Raw genomic sequence first — 14907 nt, forward strand, 5'->3', positions numbered from 1 at the left:
CTACCCTTGCAGCTTTTTTGGGGAGGCCTCTGCATATTCCGAGACAAGAGTTCCTGCAAAGTACTCGGGATGTTCAAGTTTGTGTTCTGTGGGATATGATGCAACCCGTGCCTTCTACTCTGGATGTTGATTTGGGATTTGCTCATCCAATGCGAATCAGGCTGCATTTCGCCTCTTTTCCTATAGCATGTTATCGGTGCCACCAGGTTGGTCACTTTGCACGTGACTGCTCTTCTGCTTCTAAGACCACTTCTCCTGCTTCTTCCTCAGCTGTCAAGATTACTTTTCCTTCTCCTCGAGTTTTTTCTATGGCTTCACTGGACAAGCCTTTTCTTACTGTTTCGAAGCACTATTGGGAAAAAGGTAGATATGTCATAGGCCAACCTTTCTGTTGCTATGGAAGTTCAGGATCAAACTCCTATTGAGCATCATCAACCTCCTCCTCCTCAGGATATGGATGTGCCCCTTGAGGGCATTATACAAGATGATGTGCTTGCTATTTCTCCGGTTAATACTCAAAGTGAAGCTGATATGATCAGCCCTGATTTATCTGATGCAGCTCCTTCGTCAGAGAGTGCAGACATTGCTCCAGTTCCTTTGCCTGTGATGACTATGCCAGAGTCTCTTTCTCAGGATGTAGATGTCTCTTTTTCTCTGGAGTCTTTTCATCCTATGTTGCAACAGGTTTTTGACCCTATGATTCAAACATTTAGGCCCCCAGCTTATATAAAGAAGAATGACAAGGACAAAAAACAGGTGGCAATATATTGATGGTGCAGTTTCTTCACTGCATCAATTTTTAGAGAGCAACAATCTGAAACTGGAGGATGTTGTCTTTGATCCTCCTCCAGTTTGAATCTTGTAACTTTTTACTTGGTTGTCTCATGACTTTTGCTCTAAGGTTTTACTTATAAATTTTACTTTGTACTTATTGGTGGGTTTTTACCCCTTTTTGGGGTTTCCCACATAGAAATATAAGATTTCACCAAAAAAAAAAAAAGTTAAGTCTGTACAAGTGGTGTGGCAGCCATGGAGAGCTCGTCTCCTCCCTCCTCCCTACCTATACCTGTGTTTGTCCCTCAGTCCGCTGTTGTACCCTGTCCGTACACCCCTGCACCCTCTACAAATCTGCCTGTACCCAGCCCGCTCCAAGCTGCGACCTTCTGTATGGCTCCTGTACAGATCTTGTAGCCTCCCGTACTTGTTTTGCAGCCTGTCGTACTTGTTTTGCAGCACCCTACCTGCGTGCATGCTGGACGACCTGCACAACCATCCGTATAGTTTGTGCGGTTGTTCGTAAGTTTGTACGGTCGTCTGTACAGGCTGTACGGATGACTGTACCTCCACGCTGCTGTTTTGCCTTTCCCTGCACAAAACCCTTTGCCCGTACAGCTTTTGGATATTTATTCTGTATAGCCGGTCCTTTCTCTGCAGCAGCCAACTTCTTCCCGGTCTTTCCTTGAGGCTGCTTCAACCGATTCTCCTTTTGTCTTCTCCGTTTCAGCTCCTCCTTCTGCCTCTTCTCCTCCTGCACGTGTCTTTGTTCGACGGAAGCGAGGTCTTTTGGCTCCTTCATGCTCTTTTAAATCGGTGAAGCTTGATCTCATAGGTGGCCCTTCTTCTTCCCTTCAGCTGGATCTTCTGCGCCAGTTATGTTCAGCCTCTATTACATATGTTCCTTCATCGGGTTTCCCCTTTGTTTGTTCTTTGGATTCTGCCCTTCTGGTTTCAGATCTTCGATAGGCTCAACAGTTTGGAGTCTGTCTCTACTTTATGGGCAGAGTTCTTTCTGCAATTCATCTTCATCGGTGGGTTGAAGCAGCAATGGGTTCGGATTGTATTTCCTCCTTTGTCTTTCTGGGCAAAGGGTTTTATTATGCCCACTGTTCTTCAACTGATGTGGTGGAGCGACTTGTCAGTCGTGTTGGTGTTCCTAGGGCTAGTTTCTTTGCTTATGTCATGCCCTGGGATCCACTTTTCGATCCATTTGCTACCCTTCTGACACATTGTTTGGTTTGGATTACTCTCAAAGCGTTGCCTGTGCCTCTTCTTCAACATCTTCCTTCTCTTGCAGCACTTTGGGGAGGCCTCTTCATGTTCCGCGACAGGAGTTCTTGCAATCTTCCCGTGATGTTCGCCTTTGCGTTTTGTGGGATATGATGCAACCCATGCCATCTACTCTGGATCTTGATTTGGGATTTGCCTATCTGCTACGCATCAGGCTGCACTTTGCATCTTTTCCCACTGCATGTTATCGGTGCTGACAGGTTGGTCATTTTGCATGTGATTGTCCTACATCATCCAGGACGACTCCTGCTCCTCCTTCAGTTGTCAAGGTTACTCTCCCTTCTCCTCCGGTTTCTGCTATGGTTTCATTGGAGAAGCCTTCTTCTACTGCTCCAAAGCAGCCTTCTTCTCCTCAGGATATGGATGTGCCCCTTGCAGAGGGAATCATATAGGATGCTTCACATGCTCTCTCTCAAGTTGATATCCTGACTGAAGCTGACATGCTGATTCATGATTTATCTGATGCAGCTCTTTCGTCCAATACTCCTTTAGAGAGTACAGATATTGATCCCATTCTTATGACTGTGAAGACTGTGCCAGAGGCTCTTTCTATTCAGGATACAGATGTTTCTTTTTCTTTGGAGTCCTTTAATCCTATGTTGCAATAGGTTTTTGACCTTGTAATTCGAAAATTCAGACTTCCAGCTTATATTAAGAAGAATCACAAGGGCAAAAAACAGGTGGTTTTTATTGATGGTGCAGTCTCTTCACCGCATCAATTTTTACAAAGCAACAATCTGAAACTGGAGGATGTTGTGTTTGATCCTCCTCCAGTTTGATCTTGTAACTTTTTACTTGGCTGCCTCATGACTTTTGCTCAGAGGCTTTACTTGTAAAATTTTTCTTTGTACTTATTGGTGGGTTTTTACCTCTTTTGGGGGCTTTTCACACAAAAATAAAAGATTTCACTAAAGAGAGAGAGAGAAGAAGAAGAAGAAGAATATATTATCGTCCTCTGAAGACCAAAACCGGCCTATGGGACCTGGGCAATACAATATCACAAGTACATGAAAGCTCCTCCCGAAGATGGGAGGGTGGAAAGAGAAACCACCTTCTAGGATTCAGGTGGATTCCTATGCTTGAAGAGCGTATACACAAATGTTCCTAAAGCTGAAGGTGACCCTTTATGCAGCAAATCAGCAAATCAGAGAGAGAGAGAGAGAGAGAGAGAGAGAGGATGGAGTGGGGGCTACAGAATGCCAAAAAGGCCTATCAGACCAAGTTTGGTTGGTAGGGGAATTAGAGGTGTTTAGCACACCCCTAAAAAACTAATGCAAGCTACAAGTAAGCACACTCTGCATGTGTATGCGCGGATCTTAATAGGAAGCCTGTTATGTATCAGCATGAGTGATTTGAGCTCTGTGTGGGTCCAATAGGGGACAGTCGTGTTGTCTTAGGATCAGGTTGCAGATATATTGCTGTTATCCCCTACTCTACTCTATGGGAACTTTTTATGGGTGTCGTGAGGTAGCGTGATGTTGTGACACTACAACGAGGGTGCCCTCAATTGGGCAATGGCTCGTTGGTGTTGTATCCAACCTCTTGTTGGTCTAACATTTTTGGAGGCCACAAGTGTGCTCCTCTCTTGTGAGAAGAAATCTATGTTCACCTCCTATTGGATCCCTGCCTTCTTCAGGTCTCACCAGTGTATATCTGTCTGGTAATCTTGGACACGAACAAAACAGCTGGTCTTGGTATACATTGATTTGGCTCATGGGGGCCCATGCTTAGTGAATTTGGGTCAAACAAGTAGTGGTATTGACGTCATATCTTATATGCTTTCTTGACCTCCTTTGCGCAGCACAAAATGCATAGCATCAAGAGGTCATGTGGCTGCATCTTCTTTTCCAACCTCAATTTTGGAATCGGTAGGATGATGTATGGAGCCGGCCTATGGCTATTTGTACTAGGTATGAGAGGTGGGTGCCTGAATGAAGCCATCCTCACTTAAGTGGAGGAAATGCGCTCTATAGAATGCCATTTTGGTGGCACGTGGATGAGGTGGGGATACCCATATCTGCTGATGTATGCCTTCCTTAATTGTCTTAGGTGACTTGATGATCTCCTTCCAGGAATAAGAAAGGGGCATCTAGGACATGCCCTAAGAATGGAACCATCTGCCGGCTTGAGAATTACCGGCACTCATCCCCATTATAATTTGGTTGGATGGATGATGAGAGAGCCCTTTGGTAATCTGTATCTGCCCTCATCAACCATGCCACTATCTAGCTTGGTTGAGGTATGCAAGGGTCTGAAAGGTGGCATTTATGTGCAGGGGTCTTGCTATGAACTCCATAAATATGTATCATGTAAGTGCCATCTGTTTGCACGAGTTCTTTAACACCTGTAGCCTCTTGAGTGTAACCCACTCGTCCAATGTGAGGTCTACTACCAAAAGGCCCTTGCATATAGAGCTGCTGCAGCATCTGACTCCAGAATTAAAAAGAAGGGATTTTGTGTTCACATGTTGAATATGGGCCTGAAAACAATCGTTCAGGTTTGCCAATTATGCATCTTCTCTGGTCAATTGTGCCTTAAGCATCCGGTTTCATTGTAAAATTGGGTCCTATGAAGATGCATTTCAAGTAAACACATGATCTGGCAATCTCAACTGGATCACCTATAAGAGTGAATGACCTATCTTGTATGTTGAAAGGTCATAACCTTGATTTGTGGCCTAGTTGATCGACATGTCTCGACTATCACAAAGCACATCTAGAGGTGCCTATAGTGCCTGAAATCAGCACACATCATCAGCATAAAATAGGACAGGGATGAGTGCGTGTGCCATTGTCACATCCTATCCTCATGAGTAGGCCTCCAATGTTCATACCGATGAGTGACAGACATTTTGTCTATGTCTCTCATATAAGGTCATGACTATTCATATAACATCAGATGCAATGCTAAGAGCTTGGAGTAGTGAAATGAGGTATAAAATCTACACAGCAGCTATATACTCTTTGTTTCCAATATCTGAGCTCCTCTATGAGAGCTCTAAGGGTAAAAGATGTAATGTAGTGTGGAATGATCCCAGGCTAGCCACGTGCTTGCTTGGCCCTTGTATGTGCATATCTCATCTTGGCGTTGAAGTCTCTGAACCTATGGAAGTGTTGGCATAATCCGATGTATATGGAGGGAAGTAGAATGTTGCGATGTATACATCCATAGTCAAGGGTCTCAAAAAGTAGATCCACAACGATTGGGCATATGCTCATCTATGTTGATGAGACAGAAGCGTATTATTGTAGGTGTGAGCGGTATAGACATCCATGTGTACCCATGCACCATAGGTGCTTGCTCCTTTGTGGGCCTTGGTGTCTTTGTGTAGATTATAATATCTTTTTTTTTTTTAAATCATTTTTTCAAAAGGCATCGCAAAGTTTCTTATTTCAAACCATATAGTCCCCAAAAGGCAATATTCAAAACACTGATGGTCTACAATACCTTTTGGCTTATGGTCATGGATGGTTATTTGTATCTATATACTACCTATTTTCCCTTGGCCCTAGCTTCCATGAACTTTTGAAGCCTCCACTTTCATATTAAAGTGTGAGATTTTCATTGATGAAGAGAGGGCTCTCTTTCAAGGCAGTCCTCTTTGTCATGACACTTGTCTTGCCTTTGCTTCCTTTAACATGACTATTAGGGGGTTTCTCCTTAGAGTCATATTTCTTCCTCCAAGCAATTCCAATTTGTAGATTTCATAGCAAGACTAATGCATACAAGTGCATTGTTTCAAAGGACATCTACCTCAAGGGACCCAAACAATATAGCTCAACCAATGAGGGCATCATTGAGCTAGGAAAACAAAACAAGAAAGTGAGCAGTTCATTGACAGGTTATGGAAAGTAATCCCAAGCACATTGAATGCATAATTGACATATACCCTAAAAATTGAAAAGAGATGATGTCTAGTCTTGGTGTCTTCCTATAAGCATTAGAAAGGGAGGAGTTTTCAATATGGATGGAAATGCTTTAAGCACTCTAATGTTGGATTTTGTCTTTATTGTATGCTTTTTCATCTCGTGAATCACTTTGGTCTTCAACATAGTTGACAAAGCTCTTTGTCTTTCTTTCTCTGTCACTTTTGCATCTTGTCAAGATCCTTCTCACCCGCAATCTTGGGTGCCCCCAACCCACTATGGTTACGTTTCCTCCTCCTTAGTGCATCTATTAGCGGATCTTCTATTGATGCACCTCATTGGGGGGCTTTTTGTACGTGCCTATTGTGGAACAACTTCTTTTAGCAACCTTTCTAGCCTTGGAAGGGTGTCCTTATCCAGGGGCACCCGCATCAACCGATATCATGTGGAGTGCAACCTTCCATTAAATCATCCATGAGAGCATCATGGTGGGAAGCATACACTTTTCAATCTAGAAAATAAAATTTAACCCTTTCATGGAGCTAAAGGTTGAAGAAGGGCACAACAATTTGAATATCAAATAATTTGATCCAGGCTCAACTTAAGCTTAGACCTCGGTTGATAGGTGTTGATTAACATTGTTGCACACATGCATGCCAAGTGTGTGATATTAGTGTGCCCTAGAGCAATGATGATACACATCGATCAACAGATGGTTTTGTTCACATGGCATGCCCTAGTTGATCCTCCCTGCCCCATATAAGTATTATGTATACCCTCCTTTTGTATGTATTACATATTAGAAGATCCCTTGTCCCCCCCCCTTCCCCCTCCTATACAAGTACTCCGTAGAGCTTTCCTTTTGTATGCATGACACATTAGAAGATCCATCATCCCATCATAGAGTATCCATGGAAGGTTCACATTTCAAAGACGGTGATGTCCCCACATATTTACACATCATCAAAATGGCCTTTGAACATGTTGATATCCCCACATATTTACATACCATCAAAATGGCCTTCTATAGAGGGTATTTTCTCCAACTGAGCAAAGATGGATTCATTTAGACATGGAGAGACCTATAGATCCACCTTTCCACATGATATAGATTCCCATAGGACACCTTTGGACTTCATTGCACAACCAGATCGAGTTCTCAACCTAAAGAGATCATATACCTCTTCACAAGAAAGGAGCCCGCACTTTTGCGAGGCCATTTTGAAGATGTAGTAGCTTTCTTTTCTTGATGTGCACCTTTGTCTCATAGCCCCGTGAGGGCTTCTAAAGACGCTGATAAACTCTCTCTCTCTCTCACACACACACACACACACACACACACACACACACACACACACACCCTTTTTCCATTTTGACCATACTAATTACTTTTCTTCCTTTTATAATCCTTTGAAAACCCTTTTAAACTACCTTCTTCCCCCCCCTTCTCTCTCTCTCTCTCTCTCTCTCTCCAAAATTGCTCCCTCACTCTCTCTCTACCCTTCTCTCCGCTCTCTTTCTCCTAAATTCCTCTTAAACCTCTCAATTTATCCCACTTTAGCACCTTTTCAATTTTCATAGTTTTCTCCTAGACCCCTTGTTTCTCGTCCTCTCCTAGTTTTATCCCGTCTTTTCCTAGTTTCCCTTAAACTCTCTCCCTTTCCCAACTTAGCCCCTTTGCTATCCTAAATTTTCCTAAATTTTTCACTAATTTTTTTCTTACTTATCGCTAATTTTTCCTTATTTTTCCTCTCCCTCAATTCCCCTCTCTTTCTATCTAGTCCTCTCCTTCTCTCTACCTACCCCCTCCCCCTCGGCTCTCTCTCTCTCTCTCTCCCCTCGCTATTCCTCTCTCTAGTCCCTCTCTATCTCTTTCTATGCTATCTCCCTCTTTACCTCTCCCTTCCAGCCACTAATTATAGCAATTTGCTCTCTACATTCAAAATCCACTACCCTAACTACACTCCCTTAAAACTTTGAGTACTGTCCTTTCCCCATACTAGAGCCCCCAACTAACCAAACTCTCCCTTACCCCCCTCTTTACTTGCTCTCTCAAAAACTATGTTCTATTCTCTTCCTCCCTTCTTTCTCTCTCTCTCTCTCTCTCTCTTTACAACACCCTAACTACTATCTAACTACTTCCCCTAGACTAATCTCTAACTTCAACCCCAAACTAACCCTAACTACTTACAAACTAACCTTTTCCCAAACTCGACTAATTGCCTGCTTCTCGACTGACTCACCTTATCTATATCTATTTATTCCCATGCTTACCCCTTGCAAAAACTACCTACTCTACTCGCTGCTCTATTCCATCAATCGCCTTTATGTATTGCCCTGTGCTACTGAAGCTTCTTTACTGCCTTTTCTTTGTTAATTCCTTCATGGCCTCGACTGTCACTCCCTACTGTCCTGAAGTGCAGCATTACTGTTTGTTGATAGTTGTGCTCATCGCCATCATACTTATCTCCCATCCTAGATTCTCCTGCTGTTCACGGTGATTCCATGCCCGCGCCATCTAAATGTTGGGATATCTCAAGGTGTATGCCTCAGGCACACCTTATGTTTCTATGTGTGAGTGCTAGAGGCACAGTTAGGTGCCCACAAGCACAGTTAGGTGGTGGAAAAGCCACATAGGATGATTGAGTGAATCTAGGAGCAGATTGAGGAGATGATTGTGGAGCTTTGAGGTCATCAGTGATGTCAGTGACCTTGTATGAGGTGCCTACTTAAGGACCTCTTTCTTCTTCATTCTATAAGCAAGTATTCTGATTTTGTGTCAACTCTACTCTTTCCTTTCAGTGTTCCAACATGGTATCAGAGCCATTTGATCCCCCTTGAGCCCATTTTTGCCACATCATCATCTTCTTCCTCTTCTTCTTCTTCACCATCTCTCCCTCTTCTTCCAAAAATTTGTTTGAGCTTGTTCTCCTTCGATTCTCACCCATTTCCCACGCCCTTTCTGCTGGAGATCCCTCTTGTTGGGGCGAATTTCGGGCTGCAAGCAATTGAAGAATAACACGCGCTGCTGGTCGCCATTGCACGAAAATCGTCGATTCTTCTTCCTGCGCCTGCTCCGTCTTTGTCTAATTCCTTTCAGGGCAAGCTTCTCCATACCTAGAGCTACCTTGTGCTGAAATCTGAGCAGCAATGGCTGCATATTGAAGGAGAAAACAGAGAAAAACCAGTCGACTTTGTTCAAGAAGGTGAAGGCGACCTGACGCATATTTTCGCCTCTTCTTCCCAGAGGATCTACTGTGGTATACCAGCTTTCTTTTGCCTCAGAAAGCCCCCTTTCTTTTGCTTTGAAGAGTGTGATATGAGCCCTCCAAGTTCAGCTCTCTAGTTTTGACAGTTTTGACATGCTTTTGAAAATGATGCTACATAAAATGCTACTCTAGCATTTCTGGTCTTTTGAAGTTTTCAATAACTTCACTACAAGTGTTGCTTCAGTTTTGTTTTGACTTGCTAGACCTGGTTGTGATTGGAAAGTGTTTATTTCATCCACTTCTATGAAGCATGCAAAAAGTAGAATCATTGTTTGAAAACTAGTCACTACTATTTGCTACATCAAGTGCTCATACTTTGGAAGTATTTCAGTTATATTTGCCTTGTAAGAGAGATAGACACTGCCCAATATTTGGGTTAGACCCTCTCATGGCTACCATATATAATCTTGAGAAGTTCAATGGAAAGGGCTTCCATACATGGCAAATGAAGGTAAAATTTGCATTGATGCGGGAGAACTTATGGGGACTTGTCAAAGCTACTCCTACCGCTTCTTCTACGGCCTCAAATGCTGGACAATCTTCAACTCCGACATGACCGGCAAGGGATCCAGCAAGAGAAGAACAAGCATATGGTATAATTGCTTTAGCTTTGGGTAATGATTACATACATCATATCTCTGACTTGGAGTCTCCTTTGGAAGCATGGCAGAAGCTAGACTTGATCTTTGGTGCAAGCTCTCACATATCTAAACTATCACTTAAAATCTCTTTCTTTGAATTAAAGATGGCAAGTGATACTACTTTAGCTGCTCATGTCAACTATATGCGGAGTCTTATGACTCAGTTAGCTTCTATCAACTCTCCTATCACCCCTGATGATGCTATGGCAGTGTTGCTTAAGAGTATGGCTGAAAGTTTTGATCACATTGTTAGCACTTTGAAGAATCTTCCCAATCCTAACCTTGAAGGCATTATCTCAGCTCTCCAAGAAGAAGAAAGACATATGGAGCTAAGGAAAGGCAATGACACTGCTTATGTTATGAAATTCCAGAAGGGCAAGTATTCTCCTTGCAATCACTGTGGAAAGACAAATCACCTTTCAAAGGACTGCTTCAAAGTTAATCCATGCAAGCACTGTGGCAAAAACAACCATAGTGAGAAGTTTTGCAAAGCCAAAGCAAAGACAAAAAATGCAAATCTACTTACAGTGAATGAGCCTCCACAAGATGAGGCATCCTTTGAAGATTATGCATTTTAAAATCATCTCTATGTATGCTCCAGATCTCTCTTTTTATGTTGAGTCAAGGTACTCAGCCTGGATAGTCCTCCAAAATGAATGAAAATAAATTATTGTGTGTTGTGTGTTTTGTAAACACCTCTGGTCACCTTATGATGTAGGCCATGTGTATGTTTTTGTTCCATGGTACCTCCTGCAGACATTGTGTGCATGTACATGCAGGGGAGATAACCATTGGAGGGTCTGTTTGTATCCCTTTCTGTTTACCTTACACCCAAGGGAACCCTTGCTAGCATGAGAACCTAGCCATAGATTTATCCTTGACCACCATGAGATGGCATGAGAAACTATGAGACTAGATGTATCCTTGACATAACCTGAGGCATTTCCTTGAGGGGGGGTTTGTTGGGATATCTCAAGGTGTATGCCTCAGGCACACCTTATGTTTCTATGTGTGAGTGCTAGAGGCACAGTTAGGTGCCCACAAGCACAGTTAGGTGGTGGAAAAGCCACATAGGATGATTGAGTGAATCTAGGAGCAGATTGAGGAGATGATTGTGGAGCTTTGAGGTCATTAGTGATGTCAGTGACCTTGTATGAGGTGCCTACTTAAGGACCTCTTTCTTCTTCATTCTATAAGCAAGTATTCTGATTTTGTGTCAACTCTACTCTTTCCTTTCAGTGTTCCAACACTAAATCCCCCCCATATGTACCGCCACCCACAATTCTTTGACCTCTACGCTACTTTGCTTAGACTCACAGGTATTTTACATTTACTACATGTGCCCCATCCCTTTAATTTTTTTTTCAAAGGTTTCCCTCCTAACCTTTCTTGTTTATCCTTATGTTACCACCCCTTCTAATCTTTCTTTACACGTGTCTCCTCTTACGTTTATTTCTCCCCCCCCACACACACACATGCATGCATGCACGTGCACACACGTACGTGCACGTACATGCACATGCACATGCATGCCCTACCATGCCCCGTAAGCATGCACACATCCATGCATGCATGCGCACACACACACACATGCATGCACGCTCACATAGACACACATGCTCACATACACACACATGCTCTCTCTCTCTCTCTCTCTCTCTCTCTCTCTCTCTCTCTCTCTCTGCCTTGCTACTCCTCTCCGCCTAGCCTAGCCTCCCCTTTGCCTAGCCTTGATGCTCTGCCTCCACTTACTGGTCCACCTAGCCCTGCTCTGCTTTCTGCCTGCATTGCTCCCTGCTCCTTGCTCGACGCCCGTGCTGCTCCCTGCTCGTTGCACTACTCGCTGCTGCTACCCCTCTACGTGCACCTCAGTCGCCCCCCCCTCTGGTCACCGCTCCACCTCTAACCTCCTTGGAAGCTCCTCCACCCGCTGCGCACCCTCTTGCATCCCCGCCCCTTTGCCTTGCTGCACCTTCCACCTGTAGCCCTCCTACCTGCCTCTGACTCCCTCCTCTCCCTCCTTCTCACTCCAGCCTATGGCCTTAGCCCATAGACCCCCGCTACTCCTCGCCCTACCCCTTCGCCATTCTGCTCTAGCCCACACCCCCCCCTCCCCCATGCTGAGCTCTACTCTAACCTATTCCCTCCGCCTTGATGTTTAGCCTTGTCTGTCGAGCTCCCCCGCTCTCTCATAGCCTCTCACTTCCCCTTCTTTTTCAGCCCCAAACTAGGTGTTCCTTTCACCATGGGAGGGGGGCTTATGCTCGCGCTCCTGCTCCTACACTAACACCTGCACCGAACATGAGATTAGCAAAAAAGAATGGGGTAAAGCCGCCAAGAAAGACGACATCAAAACCAAGAAACAAACACAATTGAAACTCGAGGATGTGAACACACGCTACAATGGACTCGGAGTTGACATCAAAGCAAAGGCGGGGTCCACCTTAGCCTGAGCCTCAGATTTAGCTTCAGCTTTGGTTTTAGCTTCCATCTCAACTACATCCTCATCCTCAGCCTCAGCCTCAGCTTTAGCGCCAGCCTCAGTTTCAGCTTTAGTGTCAGCCTCCGTTTCAGTTTCAGCACTAGTTCCATCCACAACCTCTACAACCGTAGCTACGCCTACTATTGGCAATGATATACCCATACCCATGACATCATTTGCTCTATCCTACCCTAGGATAGAGGGGTTGTCATTGACATCGTCTCTTCCATCGCTCCCTTCATCTCCCGCTATAGTTTTCTCACTGATCATGACACCTACTTTGGATGGGTCATACACTGTTTTGCACTATGCCTCGACCTTTCTCTCCCCTCTACCTCTCAGTCCGCCCACATTTCCACACCCTGCTGGGATCTCCTCATCCATGCCACTGCCATCTCCATACCACAATCATCTCACTCAGTCATCACCCAGCCTCCGGTCTCATCCTCACACTTTCATGCCATAGTCTTTTCAGTTCTCGCTAGGGCACAGACGAGCTGACCCATCAGAGGCTTGGGAGAACCTGATGATGGAGGTACATAGTATTAGGGAGCATGAGATGGAGTTGTCACGCTTCACACAAGAGGAGACATGCTTCACCCAGGGGCAGGCGCACCTCATATAGGAGCAGCCTCAAGCTATACAAGACCAGGCTGATCTTATTTAAGGACTCAAGTAAGAGATCTCATAGCTCCGATAGGATGTCACTGCTATACGCATAGTCCCAGGGAGCACCCTAGTTGTGGAGGCACAAATTGCGAGCATGCAATCTGCCATGGAGGAGACGTCTGGAGCGGTCGATGTAGCCAAATAGGAACCTATAAGGATAACTGTTTCGACTACCGCAGTAGTGGAGAGCCAGTAATGCTCTCAACATCAGAATATGTGGGATCCCATGCACTGAGGCTACACCGATGGCAGATGCGACGGCCTTCATAGCCACTACTCTGGGGGTGACTGAGCACATGATTGAGAGAGCGAGGGACCCCAACTGAGAGCAGCTCTTGATCATACAGTTCCACGATGCCCAAGCATGACTTTCGGCTTTATGTCATGGGTCAGCCTTACGAGACCAGCCAACGATCTCCATGGATGAGGACTTCACTCCACTATAGGTTGAGGAGAGGAGCTTTCTATAGCAGTAGGATCAGGCTCACAAGGAGGGGAAGTAGGTAGTAGGACGAGATGGACAACTCCTTACAGGCCCCCGTTGGACACCCACCTCCCCTCCCACATAGATGGTCTATGAGGATCAGATATTCGAGGCCCTATTATGCACCATCTAGAACTATAATGGTACCTTATGGTCAGAACTAGGGAGCTTCTCAGAATCCTATACAAGTCACAACATGGTCTCTTATATAGAGACACATCAGAGTCTAGAGCGTCCACTACTAGTCGTCAGCACGGGTATACATGGGAGTTAGCCTACAGAGATGAGACGAGGGATACAGGATGGGTTCGAGGGATACGATGAGTCACAGTCCTTTATAGATCCACACTTTTGGGGGCCATCTCGGTAGAGCAGAGACATGCACATTCGAGGTTTCTTTGGATCCGGGTTCAGCACATGGACAGTGTTTGCTCTTTCCCACGGCTTCGCAAGAAGAGCAGGGTATTCTTAGTATGCAGGGTTCCGAGGCTTTTTGTCACCTACAGATATATCGGGGTTGTCGTTTGTAGTAGACGTGTAGCTTAGGACCTCGAGTCGTATTCCAATGAGAGACGTAGGCTTAAGTGTGGTAAGCAAACATAGTGCATGCATGTGTGAAAGGAATGTGCATCATCATGGTTGTGGTAATGAAGGCTTTTGCCTTCATTGGGGGTTGTAGGGTTTAGGAGGAGTTTGAGGGTTAGAGGGAGATTCAGGGTTTAGAAGGAGGTTTCAAGGTCTAGAAGGAGGTTTCAAGGTTTAGAAAGAGGTTCCAAAGTTTAGAAGAGGTTCCAGAGTTTAGAAGAGGTTCCAGGGTTAGGAGGAGGATCCAAGGTTTAGGGTAGAGTACATGGTGGAGAACTCGTCTCCCTTGTAGATCATGGAGGTTAAGGGTTGAGAAACTTAGGGTTTAGGGGGAGCATAGGAGTGGGAGAGGAAGAAGATGTAAGAGCATGGGGGAAAGAAGAGAGAGGAGGTAGGAGGAGGAGGAGGGAGGAGGAGAAGGAGAAGGAGGGAGGAGGAGGAGGAGGAGGAGGGAGGAGGAGAAGGAGAAGGAGGGAGGAGGATGAGGAGAAGGGAGGAGGAGGAGGAGAGGGAGAGGATGGGTTGCAAGGTTGGAGGAGAGGGGAGGAGGAGTTGCAAGGTTAGGACATGCTTTTGGATGTGGAGTGCAAGGAAGCATGGGCACTTGAGACAATTGCTTGGAATACCAAAGTAGAACTCAACACAATGCCCCAAAGAGTGTGGGCTTGATTCCATTATGGGGTATTTATACAAGTTGGAGAGCTTCTCTCTCTACATGTAGTAATTGTAAGACATTCTCTCTCTACATGTAGAACTTGCATATAGAAGTTGCATGTAGGAGTTGCAAGTTGCACGTAGAACTCACATGTTGCAAGTTGCATGTAGAACTCGCATCAAAACCCAA

The sequence above is a fragment of the Dipteris shenzhenensis genome, chromosome 5, assembly GCF_047967505.1.
Source record: "Dipteris shenzhenensis isolate YYH24624 ecotype China chromosome 5, Dip_SZ_1.0, whole genome shotgun sequence".
NCBI lineage: Eukaryota > Viridiplantae > Streptophyta > Polypodiopsida > Gleicheniales > Dipteridaceae > Dipteris > Dipteris shenzhenensis.